The following is a 14,036-nucleotide window of genomic DNA, read 5'->3' as shown; positions in this document are numbered from 1 at the left end:
GCCTGCCTCCTTTGTAGCTACAAGATGAAAAGGGCTCTTTTTTCCCTTTACATGTCTAATGATATCATCCTTCTCAGGCAGGGACATTGGGAAATTCATGGCAAATGAAGTATGGCTGTTTATTCAAAGATAAGCCCTGTCTCCAGGTGTCTGAGGCTGCTCAGGGGGTGGAATGTGGATTGTGTTGGCAGAAGAAATGTTCAGTGGCATTAAGTACCCACAGGAGAGGGCAGGAGCCTTGGGATGGGGGAACTGGATGGAAGGTGTAGCTGCCTGCATTGTGTGATTTCAGTGATGCTGGAAGACCCCAAGTGTCCCCACCTATGTTCCTTTGAGCTTGTGATGGTTTTTCCTTCTTTCCTTCTGTGTTCAAAATTCCTAATGTTTCTGTTCTTGCCTGTTTTGGATCATGTGGCGTCTTCCCTTCTACACCATCTCTCCTTAGATGTGCATGTTGGAAAGATTAATTAGGGGTGGGTGTGAGTGACACATGTTTTCTGGGAAAATGGGCTCAGCTGGGGAAGGGCACGAAAGACCAGAAGGAGTAGCTTTCACTCCATTTCTGCAGAGGACTAATTGTCACTTTGGGGACCCTTTGACAGGTACAGGCAGGGAGAAGAGCAGAGCAGTAAGTCAGGAGCAAGACAGGAGAGTAAGGAAGTGTTCCTCAGGGAGAAAGGACATAAAGTGAGCGGGGACGAGGACATGGAAAGCATTTGACACAGGTCAGTCTGGCCAGCTCCCTGAGATGGGACGAGGGCACGCTGGCCCAGCACCAGGCCTGTGGAAATCCAGTCCCCACGATGCCCGGCTGAAGATGAGAGTTGAGACAAGCAGGTGGAACCACTGAGAGGTGAAGGAGCAGCCGGCCAAGAGCTGTGAGCAGACAGGAAGTCAGAATGGGTAACCTTTTGTGTCTGGCTTCTTTCACTTAGCCTAATGTTTTCACGATTCATCCATGTTGTAGCCTGTGACGGTTAATTTTACGTGTCAATTGACTGGGCCATGGGATGCCCGGATATTTGGTTGAACGTTATTTCTGAGCATGTCTGTGAGAGTGTTTCTGGACCAGATGAACATTTGAATTGGTGGACCAGTCAATTAGCCCAACGTGGGTGGGCCTCATGCAATCCACTCAAGGGCTGAGTAGAACAAAGAGGCTGAGAAGAGGGAATTTGTCCTCTGTCTCTCTCTGCCTGTTTTCAAGCTGGGACATCAGTCTCTGAACCTGGACTTAGACTGGAACTTACACCATTGGCTCTCCTAGTTCTCAGGCCTTGGACCTGGCCTGGAAATACACCATTGGGTCTCTTGCATATCAGCTTGCAGGCTGCAGATCTTGGGACTTGTTAGCCACCATAATCATGTCAGCAAATTCCTTAGGTAGTAACATTTTATATAATATATATCCTAGTGGTAGGAGATACATGGGTATATAGGTAAACCAATATTGATATTTTTAATATGTATTATATATGATAATATATGTTGTATGTATTTATATATGTATATATATAATATGTGTGGTTTTTTTATATATATATTATATATATACACATATTGGTTCTGTTTCTATGAGGAATCCTGACTAATACATAACATGTGTCAGTATTTCATTTCTTGTAATGACCGAATAATATTCCTTTGTATGGATATACCACATTTTGTTTGTCCATTCACCAGTTGATGGTCGTTTGGGTTGTTTCCACCAAGCACCAGGTTTTGAATCCTGGTTAAGTCAAATCACTTAACCTTTCTAGGCAACTGTTTCATCACATGTGATTTTATTGGAAGACGAAATGAGATAAAGCATGTACCAGCCTGACACAGATGGGGCAATCAATAAGTTAGTTCCCTTACCTGGAATCGGGACCCGGATCAGAGTGGGCCCAACAGCAGAGCTAACTTGCAATAGATCTGGGTTCCTTAAATTCCCCCTCAGAGTCAGGCCCAGAGTCAGGGCAGGGTGGACACCTGCATTTGGGGGGCAAGCGGTCTTAGCTCTGAGGGAAGGAAATGGGACCCTTCCTTGCTCTCCTGCCTCCCCCAGCACACACATTTGGGGAATGGAGGTCCTAAATCAGGACCGCAAAACATGAGTATGCCTCTGCTTCATGGTGTCTTAGGCCAAAAAACATCATGAAGAAATATCTCACACTTCAACTGTTAGAAATATTACACATTTTATAAATGCTTCAAAGATTAGACATGCACTGCCATCAGCCCCTATCCAAGAGATCAGGATGCTTCAGGCTTATTTACAACTTTTGTTCAGATTATTCAATAGCATGCACTCACCTTACATAAAACTTGTGAAAAAATAACACCTATCATTCCCTAAATCACAGTAATTTCAGAAGTTTACACTTACATTCATTTTTTTTTACGTTCTGTAACTGAACATGTCGCTCTCATAGATGTCATAAAAGGCAACCTGAGAAGTGAGTGTAAATGCACTGAGTCTTCTGTGCTAAAGGCACACAGACAGGACAGCTTACTCAACATTCAGGAGTGACCAATTCAATGGTCAACCGAAGAGCACTGGCCTGGGGCTCACAGGGCCCTGTGTGCATGCTCCAGTGGGGCCATGGACATGTCCCTTAACTGCTCTGAGCCTCAGTTTCCTCAATGGAAATGAGTAAGAGCTACAACCCCTGCTCTCAGAAACCCACAGTCAAGCAGGGAAGTAGCTAACACATTTAATGCCTGACTATGTGCCAAGGCTTGTCCTTGCATTTCACACACATCAGATCCTTCTAACAACCCTATGAGACGGACTGTGTTATTCATACTATTATTATCTCTGTTTCACAGATGAGGAAGCTAAAGCACAGGGTGTTTCAGTAATTTATCCAGCTAGTTAAGAGCAAACCCAGGCAGTCTCTCATTTAAGAGTTCCCTCTGCAGCCACTTTGGAAAACAGCATGAAGTTTCCTTTAAAAACTAAAAATATGACCCAGCAATTCCACTCCTGGCTACATAGCCAGAAAAAAAAGCAAAAACACTAATTCGAAAAGATTCATGTACCCCCAATGATCACAGCAGCACTATTTACAATAGCCAAGACTTGGAAGCAAACCAAATGCCCATCAACAGACAATTGGATTAAGAAGATGTGGTATATATACAATGGAATATTACTTGGCTGTGAAAAATAATAAAATTCTGCCATTTTGCAACAACATGAATGGAACTAGAGACTATTACCCTTAGTGAAATAAGTCAGACAGAAAAAGACAAATAGTATATGATATCAGTTGTATACAGAATCTAAAACATCATACAAATGAATGTATATGCAAAACAGAAACAAACTCATAGACATAGAAAACAAAGTTGTGGTGGCCAAAGGGGAGAGGGTAGAGGGGAGGGACAAATTAGGAGTATGGGATCAACAAATTCAAACTACTATATACAAAACAGACGAGCAAAAAGGATTTATTGTTATTTATACCTATTATCTTGTAATAACTTATAATAAAATATAATCTGCAAAAATACTGAAACACCATGCTGTACATCTGAAACTAACACAATATTGTAAATCAACTAAACTTTAGTATAATAAAAACAGTCCACCCTGTTAATTATCACAGTTGTGTCCCAGTGTGTATTCCAATGATAGATCTCAACGCGAATGACCCAGGAGCAGAGAGCAGAGCCACTGATTTTATCCGAGTAAAGGCAGGGAAGGCACAAGACTATGTGTCTTGGCCAAGAAAAATGAGCAGGATCTCAGCCAGTAAGGATGGGGGAGAGAAATCATCAAGAGCAAAGCTCTGGCGGTGAGTGAGCATGTCACATAGTCAGGGAATGTAAAGGAAGCCCTGGTGAAAAGGACAAGGCCACACAGGTGAGAATGAGGAATGAGGACACAGGTCCACTCTGAAGGCCCTTCTAGTTCTTAATCCTGTGACTCACCTACAAATTGTATCCACGATCCTTCGTTTAAGAATATGCAATGCCTGTAATGCCGATACATAAATAATCACGCTGGGTTAAGGAAGCGTACACCTCTCTCTCTCTCACCCAAATTTCCTTTAACCAGTTCATATGATGTGTTGTGTATTTCAGTGTGCATATTTTGAACATCTGCTATTTACTGAGCAAACATGGTGAGTATTAACTCAACGCATAACTCTTCATTCTTACTGCACCATGGTAACAGAGGGAGGCTCTTGTGTCTTGCCCATAGGCTCTGCTTTCCCCAGTGCATGCCCCCTCTGGTGTGGCATTAATCTAATCACTCTGATTTCCTAAGCTGTCTCCCACTTCCATGGTCGACCATGGCTTTCAGTTCAAAGTCCGCCCTCTTTAGCATGGTACTCAGCACCTTTCTCCATCTTTTGTGGTTTAACCTTCAACCTCATCTCCTGCCACTTCTCACCCCTCCATCCTCAACCCACCTACCCCAAGGCCCAGCCCACATCAAAGAGCAGGTACCGGCTGAATTTCCGACAGCTCCAGACAGTTGTCTCTCCCTCCCCCAATAGTTCTCTGCTCTCAACTGCATGGCAGGACTCACCTGATCATCCAGTTACATTTGAAACACTGAGGTATGTTTCCCAAAGGTTCACCTGACCTGTTTTTGTACCATCCCTCAAGCAATAAACGCATGCCCATCTAGGGACCATACTAAAACCAGGCCTGTTAATTTACAAATATTGACATGGTGAGGTGGTCACTACTTATAAAGAAATATACAAGACTTTTTGTTTAGAATATGTTACTTAACATTTTTAAGAAATCATTCACCAAATACATATTGAGCACCTCCTCTGTTCCTCACACAGTTAGGTGCTAGTGGGCAAGACTGGCGAGTAAACGGCCATACGGAGCTTACAAAATGTTCTAGGTGGGAAAAGAGACAAACACAAGAAGAGAAACATGACCATGACAGGCTCCAATAAGTCCTCATCAGTTTGCAGTTTCAGCTGGAAAGGATTTGACAATTAGGGGGAGCTGATTAGATTAAGTCAAGGACAGCCTCTCCAAAGAGGTGACATTTGCACGGACTCCTGATGGATGCTCACCAGGCAGCTCTGAGAACTGGAACAAGAGCATCCTGGGTGAAGGGGACAGCAAATGCAAAGGTCCAGACATGGGGAAGGGCTCCGGGTTATTTGGAATAAAAAGGAGCAGAGTGTGGCTGCTGTGTGAATCAAGCGCACGAGAGCCAAGGCCGTCGTAACGACTCAAAGAGAGAAAGCATGTAGAGTGCACAGTGGCTGCTCAGTAAATGCTGTCTGTCAGTCATCATCATCGTCATGAGTCTGCAGAGTTAGGAGCCAGAGCATGCAGTTCCCGGCAGCCCATGGTAGGAAATCTGTGTTTTAATCTAAAAACAACTGCAAGTCTTGATGAGCTTTACACAGGTAAGTGACACATTCGGATTTATTGTTTTAAAAAGATCCCTTGGGTACTTGATGGGGAGAGATTAAAGCAGGACAAGAGTGGAAACAGGGAGATGAGTTAGGAGGGCTTTGTAAGAATCTGGACATAAAATGCTTGAACACCCATCTCTTATTTTGATCTTAATGCAATTCATAAAAATGAAATGGTATGTGCTTTTGAGTTGGTGACTCGCTTTTGACAGAAATATTTGTATCTCTGACATTCTTGTTTAATTAGGGACAAATTTATGTTGCCCTCTGAAGAATGCCACTGGGGTATTTTCCAACACCAGCAACTGATTCTGATTCTCCAGGCACCAGCGGGGTATCCTACAGTTCAATTCAATTCTGACACTAACAACCTGGAGCTAGCATCAGATCCCGAGTTAAAGGGCTCAGTTCCACAAGACTGCCCTCACTTCAGACGCCAATCACAAGTCCCAAGGCACCTGCAGTACTTCTGACCAACCGGCTACAAATTGGGAGTTCCCACCACCCCCTCCTCAGATTTAGTAATTTGCTAGAATGGCTCATGGTGTCAAGGAAGACAGTTCACTTACCATTATTGATTTATTATAAAGGCTAGAACTCAGGAACAGCCAAACGGAAGAGATGCAGAGGGCCAGGAAGCATAAAGCTTTCACGTCTCTCTGAGCACACCACCCTCCCAGAACCTCAATGTGTTCATCAAACCAGCGGCTCTCCAAACGCTGAGGCTTAGGTTTCTGGGTGGTTTTTTTTTTTTTTTTTTTTTTTTTGGAGGTTTTATTATGTAGGCAAGATGGGTTATTAACTCAATCTCTAGCCCCTCTCCCCTGCTTGGAGGCTGGGGAGTGAGGCTAAAAGCTTAAAGCTTACTGATCAAGATTGGGTCTTTCTGGCAACAAGCCCCCAGCCTGAAGCTATCTGGGGACCCACCAAGAGTACCTCATTAAAACAAAAACCACCCCCAGCATCTCCACCACTCAGGAAATTCCAAGGGGTTTAGGAGCTCTGTGTCAGGAACTAGAAGTGAAGACCAGATAGATGGCTCTGATTATGCTACACCCACCGTTGGACTAATTTATCTGGGACTAACACTCTTGTTTATTGCATCTAAAATAAAATATGTTAATAGTCTATAAATAACTGCTCAGGTCTGTCAGCACAGTATATGTCATGCCAGGTGGGCTTGGTTATTCCGTAGTAACTCATCGACTTCCCTGGGTATTACCCTCCTAGGACTATTAGCATCCAAAGAACAGACCTGATGATTTTCTTGTCTCTGTATTGGCAAATGCTCAGTGCGGTCCCAGCACATAATAGCTTATCAATAAATGTTTCCCAAAGGCACGAATGAAAACTGCTATGCTCTGACCACCTGTGTCCTCTTGCCAATTGATACTTAGAAATCCTAACCCCCAATGTGATGGTATTAGGAGGTAGGGCCTTTGGGAGATGATTAGGTCATGATTAGATCTCATCCCTTATGGATGGGATTAGTGTCCTTATAATAAGGGGAAACGCCTTTCTCTGCATGCACCCACCAAGGAAGGCCACGTGAGGACATGACCAAGAAGGTCCTCAGCAAGAACCCGACCAGGCTGGCAGCCTGATCTCCGACTTCCAGCCTCCAGAACTATGAGAAATAAATGCCCAGCCTGTGGTACCCACAGCAATCCAAGGTGACTGAGGCATGATGGAAGCACTTCAGTAAGAAATGCTCCCTTCCCTCAAGGACCTTGTAGTCCATTTGGGAAGAAAATAGAGACGCGAACAAGTAAATAATAATAATGCTCACAACCCTCATGGGAGAGAGGTGCTGACATGGGTCAGCGCTCTCAGACCTTGGAGTTAACCTGAGCGCTAAGCTCCCTCACTGCGCCCCTCGGTGAGTTGCCCCACCTCCCTGTGCTTTCCTGTCACTTTCTGCCGAGGGGGATTGTGAGAGGCAGATAATCCACATTAACGGCTTCGAGCTGGGCCAGGAACACAGAAAGGGCTATCAGTTTGAACCCCAAAGAGGGTATCATTTTTGTACTGAGTAGCACTGGAGTCAAGGCTAAAGTGTTTGGGTTAATAAGAAACAAGATAAATAATGAGACAATAAACAACAAAGACCTACTGTATACACAGGGAATATATTCCACAGCTTGTGATAACCTACAATGGAAAAGAATATATATAGTGAACTGAATCTCTCACTGAACACATCATAACTATACTTCAATTAGAAAATAATACTAGTAATTAAGAAATGACAGAAAGCATGTGTGACCTGGCAGCCAGTGAACCCCGGAGGTTAACCTCAATCAACCCAGACAGGGGTGCCCGGTCTTCAAAAGAGCGACTGGCATTGGCAGCCCCCCTCCATGACACTGGGGCCTTGGTTGTGACCTCAGTGGGTCCCTGCCATGGAGCGTCAGCTTGGGAATGTTCCAGGGCCTGGCTGGGACTGAACCATCTCCAAGATGCCAGTCACTCTGCTTTTGGCTGGAGGGAAGTTTGGGTGGCCACGACTGCCAGTTTGAGCTGGGCACTGGCCACACGTTGGCAGGGAGGCTCTGGGAAAATGTGACCTCTTGTTTCATTCTATTCTGCACAGACCGGTCTCCAGAGCTGGCTTTTGGCCCCAGGCCTGGAGCTGGTGCAGAGCAATGAAGCAGTGGCTGCTTCTCAGGGAGACTGATACTGTAGCCTGGGTTCTGTGAGGGTGATTAGCGACAAGGAGGCTACCTCGGTCCGCCTGGCCTCTCACCCCTGCTCCAGCTGGATGGACCACAGTGCCCTCCCAGCCCTCTCCCTTAGCCGTCTTGGCAATACCGAGAATTTAAAACACTTAAACAAGACTCAGGGCCAAACTGGCAAACTTCCCCTCATTATCACCCCTAACATCTTCCCACCGTCACTACCAGAGGTATGTCTCACTTAAGAAAACCCAGATGGAGTAGCCCAGCAGAAAGCAAAGGTGGTGTGCGAAGCCCTTGACACATCAAATTCTTCAACTGCACTGAAAATGGTATCTGACACATTCCCGAGCATGACAGGTTTACATTAAACTGGGTATGATGGGGGGCGATGGGCCCAACTTCAAGTGTTTTTCTTTGCTGCCCAATATCTGGTTCAGTCACACACTCTGCTGCTCTCCTTCTCAATCGTCTTTTGCTACTTTCCTCTGTTTTTACAACTTATCATTTAATTTGGAATTTACTGTATATCTTACATTTATTGTAGGGAGGCAGAAGATCATGGTGATGGAGTCTGACGGCCTGGACTGGAATCTCAGACTCACCGCCTACTAACGGGCGACCTGGAGCAAGTTCCACAGCCTCTCCGTTGCCTTATCCATAAAAATGGGGCTTTTATGAAGCACAAATGAGATCACACGTTAAATTCTTAAGAGGAGTGTCTGAAACACAGGAAGCCCTCAGTAAATGTTTGCCAATAATATTCTTTTTTTTTTCTGGCAGCCACTGTCTTTATTTGTGCCCCATATTACAGATGAGAAAACAGGTCCACATAAATAAATTTATTTAATAAATAAATTACTCAAAGTCCTAGTCAAAGAGAAGCAGGGTTCAAATTTCATGATAGAACCAATTTTCCGATTTCCAAACCCAAGTTCTCAGAGTCTGATTCAAAGTCACTGAAATGACAAAGGCTTCTTTGAGGACAGGACCATCAGCATCAAATGTTCAGGTTACTGTGAGGAAGCAAGGATTAACAGCAGCCTTAGAGACATGCTCTGCTCCTCCAGTTCCATCCTTACCTCGGCCGTTATTGCTCCCAGCCAATGGCTCACCTGAAGTTTCCGTCTCTGGTAATATCCCAGAGATTTCAGATTTGAAATTATATTCCACTAGGAACTTTCCAGGGAGTCCAGAGACCATGATATTTCCTTTCTTCTTTCCTGTTTCTCTTTTTTTTTTTTAATTGAAGTATAGTTGATGTACGATATTATGTCACAGATGTACAATATAGTGATTCACAATTTTTACAGGTTATAGTCCATTTATACTTATTATAAAATGTTGGCTATATTCCCCATGTTGTACAATATATCCTTGTAGTTTATTTTACACTTGGTAGTTTATAGCACTTAATTCTCTGCCCCTATCTTGCCCCTCCCCACTCACCTCTCCCCACTTGTAAACACCAGTTTGTTCTCTATATCTGTGAGTCTCTTTCTTTTTTTTTTATTATATTTACTACTTTGTTGTATTTTTTAGATTCCACATATACATGGGAATGATCATTTTCTTTTTTTTTTAATTGAAGTATCATCAGTTTACAATGTTGTGTTAATTTCTGGTGTACAGCATAATGTTTCAGTCATATATATATACATACATATATTTGTTTTCACATTGTTTTTCATTATCGATTACTACAAGATAATGAATATAGTTCTCCGCACTATACAGAAGAAACTTGTTGTTTATCTATTTTATAAATAGTAGCTAGTATCTGCAAATCTCGAACTCCCAATTTATCCCTTCCTAGTCTCTTAACCCCTGGTAACCATAAGTTTGTTTTCTGGTCACTCATATCATTTCCTCTTTTCCTTCTTTAGGTCCACTGATAACAAACATAACAGGCATTTAGTTCATTCATTTATCAGATTTTATAATGGAAGAGTCAAGTATTTTAATTTATGATGATAAAATAATATTAAATAGCAACCATTTATATTTATTGTTTCCTGTGTGCCAGGCTCTATACTCAGCTGTTTACACACATCACTGCATTTAATCCTCTTAATTACTGGTTTCCAAACCATGGATGTGGATTAATACTGGTGTAAGACTAAAGTTGTCACTAGTCAAAAATAAAGACATTGATCTCCAGAATATATAAGCAGCTCATACATCTTCATAAGAAAAAAACAAACAACTCAATCCAAAAATGGGCAGAAGACCTAAACAAGCAATTCTCCAAGGAAGACATACAAATGATCAATAGGCACATGAAAAAGTGCTCAGTATCACTAATTATCAGAGAAATGCAAATCAAAACTACAATGAGGTATCACCTCACACCGGTCAGAATGGCCATCATTCAAAAATCCACAAATGACAAATGCTGGAGAGGCTGTGGAGAAAGGGGAACCCTCCTTCACTGCTGGTGGGAATGCAGTTTGGTGCAGCCACTGTGGAAAACAGTATGGAGATTCCTCAAAAGACTAGGAATAGATTTACCACATGACCCAGGAATCCTGCTCCTGGGCATATATCCAGAAGGAACCCTACTTCAAAAAGACACCTGCACCCCAATGTTCATAGCAGCACTATTTATGATAGCCAAGACATGGAAACAGCCTAAATGTCCATCAACAAATGACTGGATAAAGAAGATGTGGTATATTTATACAATGGAATACTACTCAGCCATAAAAACCGACAATATAATGCCATTTGCAGCAACATGGATGTTCCTGGAGAATGTCATTCTAAGCAAAGTAAGCCAGAAAGAGAAAGAAAAATACCATATGAGGTCGCTCATATGTGGAATCTAAAAAAAAAAAACCAAACAAACAAAGCATAAATAGAAAGCAGAAACAGACTCATAGACATAGAATACAAACTTGTGGTTGCCAAGGGGGCGGAGGGTGGGAAGGGATAGACTGGGATTTCAAAATTGTAGAATAGATAAACAAGATTATACTGTATAGCACAGGGAAATATATACAAGATCTTAGGGTAGCTCACAGAGAAAAAAATGTGACAATGAATATATATATATCATGTATAACTGAAAAATTGTGCTCTACACTGGAATTTGGCACAACATTGTAAAATGATTATAAATCAATAAAAAATGTAAAAAAAATATAAATAAAGACATTGGATGGGGGAGGGTATAGCTCAAGTGGTAAAGCACATGCTTAGCATACATGAGGTTCTGGGTTCAATCCCCAGTGCCTCCTCTAAAAATAAATAAACCTAATTACCTCCCCCACGCCTGCCAAAATAAAATAATTAAGTAATATAACGATAAATAAGTAAAATATTTTTTAAATAAAAAAAGACATTGGAAAACATTTTTCTTTAAAGATATGTTCATTTAAAGAAATTAATGCTTTCTACTCTTTTGGTGTTAAAATACTCTTTCTTCTATGGTGAAGGTAGATGATAGTTTATTTTTTGGAACAGTTCTCCTTGAAAAATAAAAGATTGGCAACCGTAATTAACCCTAGTTAATCAGTAGACTCTTTTCGGCCATTAAATCCAATAGTCTAAAATCTGTTCCTCACCACAATTCTGATGGGTAGATATTAGTATTCCCATTTTGCAAAGAAGCCAAGGCTCAGAGAGGTTATGAGACTGCCCAAGGTCACAGAGCCAACAAAAGGCAGAGCCCAGCATCCCAGCTCTTAAGTTCTTAATAATAACATATATTGAGTACTGACTGCATGCAGGACACATGTCTCATTTTATTACCATAGCTGCCTTGTGAGGAGGTGTGATTCCCCATTTTACAAAATAATGGAACTTGGGGAATTTAGGAACTTGCCAAGGTCCTAGAGTTGGGATATATGAGAGCAGAATTGGAGCACAGAGTTCTCTGATTCCAATTCCTGTTCTCTGCGTGCCTAACAAGCACCAGACACCCCGAAGGTAGGCCTGTCACAAATAGCTAACAAATGTAGTCTGGCCTCAGGGGGGCTCACAATCTCAAACTACTTTTTATGAACACTTGACAGGATAACTTTTTTCATTAGGAGCATATTTCTGGTATTTTAATATGATGCCCTGATTAGCCATTTGGTGAGGATTTTCCAGGGTCCTATAGGCTCACCCATTTTATTTTTAAGGTTGAAAAAAGATTTTTAATAATAAAAACGGCATCAAACACTTTAATCCTGCAGCCTCTAGTATATCCTAAAGTGACACAACATTTCTGGTTGTATCTTTAACCGACACGGTTTGGAATTTTGGCAAAAGACTAAAAAGAACTAGATTCTGCTCCCTTCCCCCAGCCCCAGCTCCACATTTAGATTTTTATTTAATAGTTTGCAAATCATGAACTAGGAAATACAAAGAGTAGCTGAAGGTTAAATTACACCAGGGCAAAAAAAAAAAAAAAAAAAAAGTATAAATGCTAAATTTGACTTTAAGCCCCAAAGAGGTAGCAGGTGAAATGTCTTCAGGCCAAATCCTCCTCTCCAAATTGCATGGCGGAGGGTGAGTCAGACCCGCCACGCCCCGAGGAGCTCCCGCTGACGTCAGCGCACACGTGGAGAGCAGGCTGTTAAAGCCGCAGGCAGGCAGGCAGCCCTCCGACAGCCAAGTCGTGCCCTTGAACTTTGCCTTTGAGGGTAAACGTATCACCATGTTTTCAAAAGTGCTGGCAGCCAGCTGGCTTCTAACACTGTATAGGGATTGCCAAATCCTAACCTTTGGGGAGGAGTGTGTTTTCTGGTCTAACAGGGCACATGCCTCCACAACTTAGCCTGTCCTTGAATCTTATTTGTTGAAAGTTAAAGAGTCTCTGACCCAAGACTTGGAAGCTAGGCTTGCATCATCCTATAGGTCTATGTTACTTCATCCATTTTTCCTGGAGTCTGTTCACTCTTTAACAAATATTTACTGAAGGACTTGCTATGAGCAAGGTCCAGACACATGGAAAAGCAAAGACATGCACGATCTAAGCCTGCGTGAAGCTTAGAGTCTAGTTAAAAGCCAGACATTAAATCAATCAAATCATGTATTGTAGCAGGCAAATTATGAGAGCAATGACTGCACAATATCACACGTTCCCTGCATATACAGAGTTGGATTACACCTAATTGAACATTTCTGCATGTGTGTATTTTTTATCTCACTCATTTAACTTAGAATTGCCTGTGTCAACACGGATAAATCAAAATATAATGTTGAGACAAAGCAAAATACAAGTTGCAGAATAATATGTGCAATATTACTTGTATAAAGTTTTAAAATATGTAAAAACACCGTACGCTGTTTATGAATTCATATGTACATTGTATAAAATATACAAATAAATGATAAACATCAAATTCAAGAGAGTGAGTGCCTTTGAGAGTGAAGAAAGGGAAAGGCATTGGGAAGGGGTCCTAAGAGCCTTCAACTGTACCTATAAAAGTTACGTGTACTTATTTAAAACATCTGAAGCAAATACAGCAAAAATACTAAGAATGACAAGAATGGGTACCTGGAAGGTTATTATTCTCTGTTCACATTTCTAGGTGCTTCAACAGTTTCAAAACTTTTTTAAAGTTCACGAACAAGTGGGGGAAATAATCAGTGATACAAGAGAGGCGTTGGCAAAAGATTACGGGGGGCAGGAGAAGAAAAAATCAATTCTAATAGGAGAATTTATGTTGCTAACTTCATCATCAGTAGAAATATGGCCAATGTATGTGCCTGGTTCTTCTAATTTAATAAACATTTAGCTGTTAGAGGTACAGATATGAACGTAACGGTCTGTAACATTGAATCACAGTCTGAAAAGGAAATGGACTTCAATGACAGTGAAATGATAACCAGGCAATGTTATGTTAGGGTGAAATAAAAGGTGTTGAGACACCTACATCTGCCTGGGTAGGTGGGGGTAATCTTCACAGAGGGGGAAATCGCTAAGAACAGAGAGGGAGAACTTGAGAGAAATGTCTGAAGTCGAGTCAGGAGAATTGAATAATTA

The sequence above is a fragment of the Camelus ferus genome, chromosome 10 (assembly GCF_009834535.1).
Source record: "Camelus ferus isolate YT-003-E chromosome 10, BCGSAC_Cfer_1.0, whole genome shotgun sequence".
NCBI classification, from domain to species: Eukaryota; Metazoa; Chordata; class Mammalia; order Artiodactyla; family Camelidae; genus Camelus; species Camelus ferus.
This window is presented reverse-complemented; position numbering follows the sequence as displayed.